This window comes from Lactuca serriola, chromosome 4 (assembly GCF_051521515.1).
Source record: "Lactuca serriola cultivar US96UC23 chromosome 4, Lser_US96UC23_V15, whole genome shotgun sequence".
NCBI classification, from domain to species: domain Eukaryota; kingdom Viridiplantae; phylum Streptophyta; class Magnoliopsida; order Asterales; family Asteraceae; genus Lactuca; species Lactuca serriola.
This window is the reverse complement of record NC_136411.1, coordinates 316,718,813-316,733,922: the sequence shown is the minus strand read 5'-3', so window position 1 is coordinate 316,733,922 and position 15,110 is coordinate 316,718,813.

The following is a 15,110-nucleotide window of genomic DNA, read 5'->3' as shown; positions in this document are numbered from 1 at the left end:
GGTAAGCATAAATGCTTAGTGAGCTCCCCAAAATACCACATACAGCACATAAGCCACTCGAGGCTATAACTCAGTATGACCCTCCGGTCAATGTGTCTCAGCGGGACCCTCTAGTCTCGTAGCTCGTTGGACCCTATGGTCCGGTCTAAATCCTTGGACCCTCCGGTCGGGTCTGATCGAGGACCCTCTGGCCTCATGAGTCGTTGGACCCTCTGCTCTGGTCTATATAACACAAAGCATACATATAACAAAATGCACATAAATCTCAAACATACACATACACATACACATAAGACCCTCCGGTCTGCACATAGATACCACTCAAGGTAATGTCTAGTGAGAAGACTCACCTCGGGTAATCTCGAAAAGTCTCGAACTCGAAATACTGATCTAGCCTCCGCCAAATCACATAAAATAATTCGCCTCTAATTAACAACGATTCTCAAAGGCTAGTCTGATCCCTTCCTATAGTCTCTCAGAAAGGGAAAAGACCATTTTACCCCTCTAGTGGTCTGAATGTCCGATTGTTGACCAAGCTCTAAAAGTCAACCCCAGTCAACGGTCTCGCCTTGACCAGACTCATTGAGTGCACTCGTGTGACTCGGCGAGTCCATGCGTGCCTCTTGAATCCTCCTAAGGCCTTACTCGACTCATCGAGTTAACCTTTCACTCGACGGGTTACCTCTGATCACGAATCGCGGGGCAACCCGATCCGACTCGTCAAGTCCTCTTATGGGCTTGGCGAGTTTCCTCCATGGCAACACTCATTTGACCTTTTGAGGTCAGATCTGATTCTCTAACCTATAGATCTGACCTTCTATCACCCAAAAGTCACATAAAGGTTCAATCTTTATGTTCATGCACCATACATCAAGCTCCATTTGAAGAAATAACTCTTAAAATGACAACCTAGGTTCAAAACTCCAATGAGACTGCATAAAGATGGATGCTTGGGACTCTCTGGACCTAAAAGGGTCCAAATCTTTAACACAAACTTGCAAGAGGGGTTTGAGGCATCCAAAACCCCAAAAAGAAATGATTCAATCCCTAACCCCAAAGAATAAAATCTATACAATAGAGAGAAAGAGGGGTCCAATTTGGTACCTCAAAATGGAGCTCCTTGCTTGACTAACTCAGAACAACAATCTCCTTTGATCCTTCTTGCTGGAGATCTTCTCCTCCCTTGCAAAATCACACCATATAGCTCAAGATGGCTCTTTCTCTCACTCTACAAGCTCAAACTTGTTAGGGTTTCTTCTTCTGGAATGGTAGCCGCAAATGAAGGTCATAAGTGCCTTTAAATAGGGCTCAAGCCCAAAGATTTAGGGTTTCTGTCCACAGCGCGGACTCGCCGAGTCGACTCACCGACTCGTCGAGTCCATTCATTAATCCGAGTCATCAGTCGCGATCCTACTCGACGAGTTTAGGTGCCAACTCGTCGAGTCCCCATTCATAACTCAAAATAAATACATCAATTATGATACCTGGAAATCCGGATGTTATAATTCTCCCCCACTAGAATCAGACTTCGCCCTCGAAGTCTCACACTGCAAACAACTCTGGATGTTGCTCTCGCATCTCCGTCTCCGGCTCCCAAGTCAACTGGGACCCTCTCTGATGTTGCCACTAGACCTGATCATGGGCACCTCTTTATTCCTTAGAACCTTGATCTTCCGATCCAAGATCGCGATCGGTCTCTCAATGTAATTCAGACTCGCATCCACCTGAATATCCTCTAGCGGCATTACCATCGTCTCATCGACAATACACTTCCTTAACTGGGATATGTGGAAGGTATCATGGATCTGACCCAACTCCTCGGGTATCTCTAAACGGTATGCTACCTTGACCACTCTGGCGATTAACCTGAAAGGACCGATGTATCGAGGCCCCAAATTGCCCCTCTTCCTGAATTGGATCACTCCTTTCCAAGGAGAAACCTTCATGAGTACAAAGTCTCCAACCTGAAACTCGAGCTTGGATCGCCGCCTATCCGTAGAACTCTTCTGGCGGCTCTGGGCTGTCAGTGACCTCTGTCTAACCTGCTGTACTAGCTCATTCGTCTTAAGCACTATCTTAGTGCTACCCATCACTCGCTGACCTACCTCTCCCCAACAGATGGGAGTCCGACACCACCTCCCATATAAAAGCTCAAAGGGAGGCATACCAATACTCGAATGATGGTTGTTGTTGTAGGAAAACTCAGCCAAAGATAGGTATGTGTCCCAACTTCCCCGAAGTCCATAACACATGCTCGAAGCATGTCCTCGAGCGTCTGAATCGTCCGCTCACTCTGCCCGTCCGTCTGTGGGTGATAAGCAGTGCTGAAGTGCAATCTCATGCCCAAATCCTCATGAAACTTCTTCCAGAACCTGGAAGTAAAATGAACATCTCATGTAAGTGTGATCATATAATTGTACTTATGTACGTGTGCTAGCTGAAATGTGTGTTCTCTCTATCTAGCAAGTATTGTCATGTAAGCGTTCTAGTATAATTGTATATGTTCTCGTCCTAGTATAGATGTATATGTATTGTACAGTAACGTTCTAGAAAGTATTGACTCATGAATGAACTGACTCATTGTATGATATCGCGTTCTAGTAATGGTTCTAGTATCTTCCTGAACTACCCATATGGTAGCTTACTAGTGATCTAAGTGGTACGTATGGACGTGGATGTATACCCTTGCTACCCAAGGGCATAGGATGAATTGGAAGGACCTTTTATGACTTTATATGTACACATGATATATAACTAATATTTAAACGACCTTCGGACGAGTATCCGATATCCCACCAGACCACATCTCAAGCGCGAAAAGGAAATAGGGTGGATAGCCTTCCTAAGTCTTTTAAACATTTCTTATATAACTATACATATAGAGGCATGCAATTTATAATATCAAAGCATAAATAAATTTAGTAACATTTGAAATATAAATATTAGTCTAAGGAAAGATCGACTTGATGTCAATCTATAAAACAATTTGAAGGCATAAGTCTGATAAAACGATATAAGTATAAGGAATATTTGTTTGAAAACACAGTTGTAAATGAGTTTGAAATATGATGACAGAGTAAGAAGTACAGTGTAATAAGTAGTTGAAAACATATAAAATGTTTATAAAAATCATTTGAAGGAAACTATTTGGTAAAACGACTAATGAGTAGCCAAATCTTTTGAATGCTGTATATTAATCACATGTGATTGATGTAATAAGTAATATTATCCAACTTACTAATCACATGTGATTGACATAATAAGTAGCATGATTCTACTTGTATCCCCCCCCCCCCCATAAAACATTTGAAATAGTTTAAAACATTAGTTAAGGGGTATGAACTCACCTGCAGTATGTGACTGAAAATGAACGGGCTGTTATCGCACGGAAGGATCGGACAAGTGCTTGGTGTCAAGTGATGACTTAGACACACACAATGATCCTAATTACATATGAAGACATATGTATATAAATAATTAGAGATTTAATCACTAACTATGCAAGTATAAACATTTACGCGCGAGGTCAACACTTTTGGTCAAGTGCTAGGAGGCAAATGGGTTGCAATAAGGAGTGCAATGCCCCTAATGGAAGTTTAAGGTCAAAAGACCATATTCATTAGAGTTTACGGCCCAGGGGAGTAAGCTCCTGGCCGTAAACTCTCAAACAAGCCATGAAATGGAGTTTAGAAGTACTACAACTTTAGAGGGGAATTGCTTCAAGGCTAGACAAGAGTTTAAGGTACCATATTGACTCCTAAGGGGAGTTTACGGCCCAAAGACCCTTTTCCCTTGGAGTTTACGGCCGTAAACTCCCTTGGGAGGGTTCTTATTTTCCTTACAAGTGTCTAACAATTCTAGGAACAAGTCTATGCTTCAATACTTGGATTAAGGGAGGTTTAAGGCACTAAATGGGACCATTTGATGGAGTTTACGGCCATAGAACTCTTTGGGCCGTAAACTCCCTCACACATGAGGTCCTAAGAATTTTAACTAGTCCATATCTCATCTAAGTACTTGCCCTAAAAGTTTCTTGGCCTAAGGAAGTGTCTAGGGTGTCCTTTGACCCCATTAAAGGAGTTTACGGCCCAAGAAATACTCTTGGCCGTAAACTCTCCAACACTTATGCTTTTCATGTGTTATTTAGGTCCTAAACACATTAAGGTACTTGCCAAAAATGAAGACTAAGCCTTAGGATGAGTTTGAAGTGGTTTTTGGCACTAATTATTGGAGTTTACGGCCTAAGGAGCATCTTGGCCGTAAACTCCTTTCCAAAGTTGGTTTCTAATTGTTTTGTGGGTCTAAAACACTTGCTTAAGGCTTCTAGGTTCTTGCTCTAAGGCTAAAGGATCACTAGGCACTCATTTGTGCCCTTTACTTGGAGTTTACGGCCCAAGAGGTGGTTCCTTGGCCGTAAACTCCTCAAACTACTTGCTTTTGATTTGCTTCTAGCCTCATATGATCATACACTAAGTCCTTAGTTAGATGCCTAACACGGAAATGGGACTATGTGGCCTTTAGGCTTGATTTTGGAGTTTACTCCCCAAGAACGTTCTTGGGCGGTAAACTCCCGGATCTAGTGTTTTGGACATGAAAACAATGTTATAAAGCATATAACAAGCATTAAAACACATTACGGGAAGTAGACTCACAATCTGGGATGAAAACCCGAAGATCCGTGAGAGAGTATTTGGCTTTTCTCTAAATGGAAATCAAATAATGAACCAATTTGGTTCAGAATTCTATTTATAGTCCAGAGATTTTTGGCAGAACATATTTCTATTCTCGGAATGGATTCTAATGACCTAGAGTAATGGATTTACAGTGTTGCACAAAATCCTAGTGCAACCACTCTCCTAATTACTCCTTAGGTGTAAAACCCTAAAACTGCCAAACTTATTCCAAAAGTTTGAATTCTCACTGAAACTGCTCTACTTCTATTGGATTGATGTGGTTTGATTTGAATGGAAAATTTCGGGTTGTCACAGGTATGGCCTCTCTGATAGCAGCGGCCACCTCATCATGAATCATCCGATGAATCTCCTCATCGCTAACACTGCTGCTCCTTGGAGTGTGGTGTGTCACAACCATGATGTCTCTAAAACACAACACAAAGAAATTAGAGAATCGCTTGAGTATACTCACACTCGATAACTCAACCCTACTTGTTCCTTAGTACCCTAAGGATTCTTACTTGGACTGTTCACTAATCTGGTGTTTCCAGTAGTACGTGCCCTATACTACCTTCCACAACGCATCGATATTCACCCCAAGTCCTCCTCCTAGGATCCCAGATCACAAGTACTCTATATCTCGCTGAACACAGGCTACTCTCCAGTAGACCACTCATAAGCTCCTCGCTGCTACCTACTCACTCTAGAAGAAACTCATAGTAGCAGTAATCTCCTAGGCTAATGCATTACAAATCAGGCCACTCTAGTCCTAGATATGAATACCTAGCCTACTCCAACGTGCATAGCATATCACATAATATCTCTTAACACATAATGTAAGGGTATTTTAGGAAATCACCGTTCGAGCGCTGACTGATCGTACACACTGCTCCGTTCTGCTTTTCTCAAAATCTTTTACTCTTTTAGAAAAATTGTTTCTTTTATGAAAAACTTTCTCAAACCCTCAGTTTGAGTTCAGATACGCCCGAAGGTGCATCCGAATCCCTCAAACCAAGGCTCTGATACCAACTTGTAACAATGTAAAATTTTCAAAACAATTTTTCATTTTTCAACACAATAAAACTCATATAATATTCTCAAATATCATCATAAATAAACATATCCCAGAATCTCAAAAACATAATCTTCTTCCAGTGTGTACAAATCATGCCGGCGCCTTCCCGCGATCCTCGCTAGTACTTGAAACACATAACACATAACACGGTAAGCATAAATGCTTAGTGAGCTCCCCAAATACCACATATAGCCCATAAGCCACTCGAGGCTATAACTCGGTATGACCCTCTGGCCAATGTGTCTCAGCGGGACCCTCCAATCTCGTAGCTCGTTGGACCCTACGGTCCGATCTAAATCGTTGGACCCTCCGGTCTCGTCTGATCGATGACCCTCTGGCCTCATGAGTCATTGGACCCTCTGGTCCGGTCTATATAACACATAGCATACATATAACAAAATGCACATAAATCGCAAACATACACATACACATAAGACCTGCCGGTCTACACATAGATACCACTCAAGGTAATGTATAGTGAAAAGACTCACCTCGGGTAATCTCGAAAAGTCTCGAACTCGAAATACCAACGTTCTAAATGGCGTGAGGCATGGCATGGCGGCAAGGCCAAGCCTCAAGCTTAACGAGCCATGGCGTTTTTCAAGGCGTGATGTAAGACAACGATTTTATATTAATTTAAAATTATATTAGCACATAAATATAAATTTTTATTAAATATAACTACTTTTTTGAAGTGATAGATCCATAACTAATAATAAAAAGTTAACTAAAACCACAATAACTGTATCTTCGAATAGAAAAGATATAACAAAGCGCAAAAAACTGTGTCTCAAACGAAAAAACATGCGCCATAACACGCCATAACGCGCCATGGCGCGCCATATCACGCCTTGCCACGCGCCACGCCTAACAGCAACATTATGAGGCTTTTTGTAACGGCGTAGCCACACCTCACGCCATGACGCGCCTTTTAGAACACTGCGAAATACTGATCTAGCCTCCGCCTAATCACATAAAATAATTCACCTCTAATTAACAACGATTCTCAAAGGATAGTCTGATCCCTTCCTATAGTCTCTCAGAAGGGGAAAAGGCCCTTTTACCCCTCCAATGGTCCTAATATCCAATTGTTGACCAAACCCTAAAAGTCAACGAAAGTTAAACCCCAGTCAACGGTCTCGCCTTGACCAGACTCGTCGAGTGCACTCAAGTGACTCGACGAGTCTATGTGTGCCTCCTGAATCCTCCTAAGGCCTTACTCGGCTCGTCGAGTTAACCTTTCACTCGACGGGTTACCTTTGATCATGAATCGCGGGGCAACCCGATCCGACTCGTCGAGTCCTCTTATGGGCTCGACGAGTTTCCTCCATGGCAACACTCATCTGACCTTTTGAGGTCAGATCTGATTCTCTAACCTATATATGCGACCTTCTAACACACAAAAGTCACATAAAAGTTCAATCTTTATGTCCATGCACCACACATCAAGCTCCATTTGAAGAAATAACTCTTAAAATGACAACCTAGGTTCAAAACTCCAATGGGACTGCATAAAGTTGGATGCTTGGGACTCTCTGGACATAAAAGGGTCCAGATCTTTAACACAAACTTGCAATAGGGGTTTGAGGCATCCAAAACCCCAAAAATAAATGATTCAATCCCTAACCCCAAAGAATAAAATCTATACAATAGAGAGAAAGAGGGGTCCAATTTGGTACCTCAAAATGGAGCTCCTTGCTTGACTAACTCAGAACAACAATCTCCTTTGATCCTTTTTGCTGGAGCTCTTCTCCTCCCTTGCAAAATTACACCAAATAGCTCAAGATGGCTCTTTCTCTCACTATATAAGCTCAAACTCGTTGGGGTTTCTTCTTCTAGAATGGTAGCCGCAAATGAAGGTCATAAGTGCCTTTAAATAGGGCTCAAGCCCAAAGATTTAGGGTTTCTGTCCACAGCGCGGACTCGCCGAGTCGACTCACCGACTCGTCGAGTCCATTCATTAATCCGAGTCATCAGTCGCGATCCTACTCGACGAGTTTAGGCGCCAACTTGTCGAGTCCCCCTTCATAACTCAAAATAAATACATCAATTATGATACCTGGAAATTCGGATGTTACACTTGCTTTGTGCTTTTAGGAGTCCTAGTTATCTTTAATTAACTAGTAAATGAATATGTTAAGTTACATATTATGAGGACTAAATAATTTTAGAAGGTTAGGTCTAGCCCTATTTCGCAGCTCTTGTTTGAGTCCACCGGTTGTATGGTAGGACCTTTCATTCGATGAATTATCTGGTCTTAGTAATATGTAATGGTATTCACGAGCTAGTTAGGGAGAGATAGCATGGACTTCTTATGCAGCTGATGGCGGAGAGTGGGTCGGAGATTACCTCAGAGCAAGCCTAGGATGAGACTAGCACTGAGAGCAGTAGTAGTAAAAGGGACTTGGTGGAGTCAAGGCAACTCTTGAGGAAAGTACGGATAGATGTGGAAGGTAGTATTGGCCCGTACTACTGAAAGCAGAGGATTCGTACTCGAATCAAGGAGAACCGAGATTAAACTAGGGAACTTGTGGTGAGTGTGAAGTCTCTCGATATTATGTATGACTCTAATGATTGTGTGGTTTGTTTTAGAATGGTGATGACACATCACGGAGCAGGAGGTTCAGGGCCTAGGTCAGGTTCGGGTACAGGTTTCGAGCCAGTTGATGATGGATTGTGTGATTTCATTGCATCCGAGATTACAATAGGCATCCTTGAGGCGACCCCGGTGATTTTCGGGTCGATCAAGGAGGGTATTATCGAGCTGATAGAGGATCGCCTTAGGGCATTCAGGAGTGACATGGTACCTGGCCAGTCAGGGACTCTCACGCTCTCCTTCAAGGATTTTAGGGGATATGGGGCGCCAGACTTCAGCACCTTCATGCGCCAGACGAATCAGGTTCTTAAACCTTTTTTGGGAAAAAAAAATCATTGTTGTTTATTTCAATGATATCCTCATATATAGTCAAACACCAAGTGATCAGCAAGCACAACTGCAACAATTATTTGGTGTATTAGACCATGAGAAATTGTACGGGAATTTAGAGAAGTGTGAATTTTTTGCTAATCAAGTCACTTTTCTTGGTTATTTAATATCTGCCCAAGGAATACAAGTTGATGAATGGAAGGTACAAGCAATTCGAGACTGGCCAGTACCACAATCCATTCGACAAGTGCGCAGTTTCCATGGCCTTGCGTCTTTTTATCGGCATTTTGTTAAGAATTCAGTACTATTACGACTCCCATGACTGAAATTACCAAGCAAAAAAATTTGCATGGAACTCCTAGGCACAATTTGCTTTTGACGAGCTCAAGAGATTATTATCATTAACTCCAATATTAGCCCTTCCTTGTTTTGAGGAGGTGTTTGAGGTCGAATGTGATGCATCGGAAGTGGGAATCGGGGCTGTTCTGTCACAGCTTGGACGCCCGGTTGCATATTTCAGCGAAAAGTTAAATGATGCAAAGAAATGGTATTCAACTTATGATAAAGAGTTTTATGCAATTATTAGAGCTTTGGGACATTGGCAACATTATTTGATTTCGAATGAATTTATTCTACAATCGGATCACGAGGAACTCAAGTATATTCAAGGCCAACACAAACTTCAACCTCGACACGCCAAATGGGTTGAATTTATGCAGGTTTTTAACTTTGTTATCAAACATAAATCTGGTAAACTCAACAAAGGAGCTGATGCTTTGTCGCGAAAGTCCTCGTTGTGGAATTCCTTACAACCTAAGATTATTGGTTTTGAGTTTTTAAAGAGTGAATATTCTGTTGATCCAGACTTTAGGAGTGTATTTTTAAACTGCCAGAAACATGCTGTTGGGAATTATCATATGTATCAGGGATTTCTTTTCAAGAGACAACAGCTTTGTATTCCCCGACATAGTACTCATATGTCTTTAATTAAAGAAGTTCATGATGGTGGACCGTTTTTTCCAAAATGGCTCATTTTTTTGGCTTGTCATACTACTTATGATGTAGTTCAGGTTGCTTCTCTTTATTTCAGGGAGATTGTGCGACTTCATGGAGTACCAAAGACTATGATTAGTGATCGAGACGTCAAGTTCCTTAGCCATTTATGGATGACATTGTGGCGTAAGTTGGGCACTACTCTTAAGTTTAGCACTACATGTCACCCCCAAATTGACGGTCAAACCGAGATCACAAACCGCACCCTAGGTTCTCTACTCCGAGCTCTTATAACCTGCAAGCTGAAACAATGGGAAAAGCTGCTTCTGCAGGCTGAGTTTGCTTACAACCGTGCTCCAAGTAAACTACTGGTTTAAGCCCTTTCACGGTGGTGTATGGTATGAACCCTCACACCCCATTGGATCTTGCTGTTATTGATACCACCACCAAATTTAGCGAAGAAGCTAGTAATTTAGTTGTTGATATCAAGCGCTTATATCAACAGGTCCATGCCAAGATTATCAAGAACAATGAGTTGCTCAAATATTGAAGAGATAAGAAGCGCAAACATATTCTGTTCCAACCTGCTGATATTGTTTGGGTTCATCTTTGTAAAGAACGTTTTCCCTCCAAACTGAGCCCACGATCGGATGGTCCTTTTCGTAATCTTGCCAAGGGTAATGAAAATGCCTACAAGATTGACCTACCGGGTGAATATGGTGTAGCCACGACTTTTAATGTTGCTGACCTGCAACCCTATTTTGACCCTGAAGAACCCATTCCATGTTTGAGGACAAACTTTTCTGATGAAGGGGAGGATGTTAGCCACACACTCGAGAAACCAACTGAGGCGCCGGAGCATTCCGACCCAGCCCAGATTGGGCTGAATTGGGTCAGTTTAGCCTGGCTGATTCTAGCACCTAAAGTCTTGTCTTTTTCTCAAAACCCACATTTACATAGTCTGTGTTTGTGTTTTGTTTTTCCAGCTAATTTTATTCGATTTTATTTTAGTTTATTTGACTTTGTTGATAGCAGTTATCTTATTTCCCTGAATGTAAGTTACGCGGGTAGTTTTTGTTTTAGTTGGGTATCTTATCTTTTGTACAGAGATGGATGAATGGAATAGACAGACTTAGATTTTCTTAACTCTTTTAGTTCTCTGATTTTGTTTCTAGAGAATTTGTCCATTACTATCCAAATCCCTAGCAGGTTTAGGAGGTGATCTTTGGAGGCTAATTTGGATTCGTGTGGTGTATTTGTATCGGGAATTCAAGTTCGAGTTGTGCCCAACGAAACTCTCGAGTGGTGAAACTATATCTCGAAGGGTACGTTGCATTGATTGGAATTTTAAATATCGGGTTTTACGATCCATCTAATAATTGTTGTCTATCACAAAGCTTTTCAAATTTATGAACCACTGAACACAACAAATTCCTTATAAAAACCATTTGTGGTATTTTAGTAAACTATGTGGGTTAATATTATAAAAGCCCTAAATTTTTAACGCCTAATTGGAAGAAGCCTTGATATTTTTTTTTATTATTGTTGTGGCCACAACTTTCTCGCAGAATTATCACTCTAGCCCACTTAACGAGTTTCATGGTTAAGTTGGTTAACCTTTTTCAAAATCAGTCCTAAAAAGTTCAAATTTAGTCCCTGAGGTTTGAAAAAAATTACACCACATGGGTTTTTAACTTTATTTTTCGTTTTTTGTATACTTTATTTATTTTCGGTTTTTTTATAAATATATGTACATCTTTTATTTTCTTTATATATATATATATATATATATATATATATTATTTATTTTCATTTTTTAACTTCATTTTTCAACAGTTTTTTTTAACATTTTTACCTTTTGTTTTCTATTTTTTAGTGTATATATAGGTATATTAGAGTTTTTTTTAAGGTTTTTTCATATTTCTTTTCGTATTATATTTTATTTTTTCATCTTTTTATTATTTTTTATTTTTTTTCTTATTTGTTTTCCAATTATTTGTTTTTTTTTTGTATTTTTATCTTTTTATTGACATTTTTCAAAAAATATAAAATGTATTAATATATTAGAGTATATTACAATTTTGATAATTTATAGTTTTTGTAATTGTTTTTTATTTTTATTCAAGTAAATAAAGTAGTTATGTTTATATTTGTAATTTCGGTCCAACTTATTTTCTTTTTTTTCTTTAGTGCTATTATATTTATGTTACGAAAAAATGAAAATTAAAAAAAAAATAGTTTGTTTACTAAGAATTAGTGTTTCAATGTGTTATATAACTTGCAAATTAAATCATATTTCTATATGTGATATCAATAGATTAAATTCAAAATAATATTTTTCAATTTGATAATAGACTAAAAAAATAAAAAATAAAAATAATAATAGTCGATCTTTATAAAAAACTTGTTATAGTAATTTATATTGAATTCAAGTTCGTTTACTTGAATCAAAGTAAATAAAAACATTAGAAAAACCATAAATAACTAAAATAGGAAAAAAAAATAGAAAACAAAAATTGTAATATGAAAAAACCTTAGAAAAAATATTAGAAAAACCATAAATAACAAAAAAAATAGAAAAAAAAAATAAAAAAATAAAAATGTGAAAATAATAAAATATAATACAAAAAGAAATATGAAAAAACCTAAAAAAGAAACTCTAATATACTCTATATGTACACTAAAAAATAGAAAACAAAAGGTAAAAAGGTTAAAAAAAATTGTTGAAAAATAAAGTTAAAAAATGAAAATAAATAAAGTATATATATAAAAAGAAAATAAAAAATGTACATATATTTATAAAAAAACCGAAAATAAATAAAGTGTACAAAAAACGAAAAATAAAGTTAAAAAACCATGTGGTGTAAGTTTTTTCAAACCTCAGAGACTAAATTTGAACTTTTTAGGACTGATTTTACAAAAAAAGTTAACCAACTTAACCATGAAACTCGTTAAGTGGGCTAGAGTGATAATTCTGCAAGAAAGTTATGGCCACAACAATAATAAAAAATATATATCAGAGCTTTTTTCAATTATGCGTTAAAATTCTAGGGCTTTTATAATATTAACCCAAAACATTATTGTAATTTGTCCATTTTATTTGATAAAGTCGGTGGTAAGGTTTTGTGGCAAAGCAAAATTGCTATACATGACTTCGATGGGGATGTTTTAATACACTATTACTAAAGTAACACGTACCCTTTTTCTGCTGATTTCAACTCCATGGAATAAAATAAAATCTTGACAAAATTACATAAATGGTCCTTGTGGTTGACAAATTCGACCAATTATGGTCCTTTTGGCGAATTCTTTACACAGATGGTCCCTGTGGTTTCAAAATCTTGCAAAGACAGTCCTTTTGACTAACGGCGTTAACTTTTTCAGTTAAGTCCTATGTGAAATTACATATTTGTCCTTCATGCATAAGGACGCTTTATGTAATATGTTTTTACCACGGGGACCATTAAGTTATTTTCTCTATTATTTATTACTTTTTTATTTATTTTAATTATAGATTTAAGGATTTGAATTTGTTTAAATTTATTGTTTAATATATATATATATATATATATATATATATATATATATATATATATATATATATATATATATATACGCTAACATTTTTAACGTTTTGCTCAAATTATTTTTTCTAATCTTTTTGACATTTTCTTCAAGTAAATTTATTAATGTTTTTTATTTTGACGTTTTATTCGAATATTATTTATTTATTTATTTATTTTTGACGTTATGTTTGAATACATTTTTCAACATATAGTATGTTTATATTTGTTAAAGGATTTCACGGCTATTGTAATTATAATTCGTAACTTAATTCATTTTCAATTATGTTTTCATTTTTTTTTCTTTTATCGGATTATATAATTATTATTTTTTAGTTCAAATATTTAACTATATAAGGTTGTATAATTATTATTTTTGTAGACTATATTATTAACATTTTTTATAAAAAAAAGTGTAAAATGTTTGTTAAACGTGAATATGATTAATATAGATTAGGTAGATTAATCTCAGATTTTTTAAAAAGCGTAAAAAGTGTAAAATGTTTGTTAAACATGAATATGATTAATGTTTGTTAAACGTGAATATTATTTCGAGTTATTTTTTTTTATTTTTTTTAGCAGTGTTGTAAAAAATCACAACTAGGTCCCGATTAATCTCAGATTAATCCTTAAGCGCTACCTGACCAATTAGAGGCCCTTGCGTTATGATTTTTTACAACACTGTTAAAAACAAAAAAAAAATAACTCAAAATAATTACATTTAAATCCAATGTGAAATGACCTGGTCGTTCTCGACAACGTTGTGAGGTGGTCTCAGCTTAGCCAATGTCTACCTAATCTATATTAATCACTAGGCGAATGCCCGCGCATTGCGCAGAAACACCTATATAGTTGAAATCTTTACAAATATATGATTTTTTAAATATAACAATAACGTTGTTGTTAAATTTGATATAATAATTTGTATATACTAAATTGTTATAATATATTGATTATTTTGAATTATATGATAATATATACATTCATTATAACTTCATAATCTCAATCGTTTGAATGACTTCTACTCGCGAGTTACACATTAATAAAATTAAATATAATATATGATTTGATGTTGTTTATAGTTGTTTTTATTGTTAATTAATTTTTTTCAAACTTATTTGCTTAATGTTTTAATTTCTATCATTATAATTATTTAAAACATCAAACATTGTCTTTTTATTTTAAAGCTAACAATATAATCATTTATATAGAGTTGTTTTTTTTTACTATTGTTATTGTAAGTTATTTTAAGCTACTTATTTGGAAACTTTTAACGATTATAAAAATATATTTAAGAAATATTTTAGTTAAATTAAAATTACAATTTAGTTTTTGCTTTTATCACTACAATTTATCACTTTTAACTATTTACAAAATATTATTTAGTTTTTTAAATTTGAACTGAAATTTATATTTGAGTTGACATTGTAATGCGAAGAAACACCTATATAGTTGAAATCTTTACAACTATATATTTTTTAAAATATAATATTAACGTTGTTGTTAAATTTGATATAATAATTCGTATATTAATTTGATATAATATATTGATTATTTTGAATTATATGATAATATATAAATCTATTAGAACGTCATAATCTCAATCGTTTGAATGAGTTCTACTCGCGAGTTACACATTAATAAAATTAAATATTATATATGGTTTAATATTACTTATAGTTGTTATTTTTAACTAATTTTCTAAAATTTATTTGCTTAATGTTTTAATTTCTATTATTATAATTATTTAAAACATCAAACATTATTTTTTTGATTTTAAAGGTAACAATATAATCATTTATATAGAGTTATTTTTAACTATTGTTATTATAAGTTATTTTAAGCTACTTATTTGAAAATTTTTAACGATTATATAAATA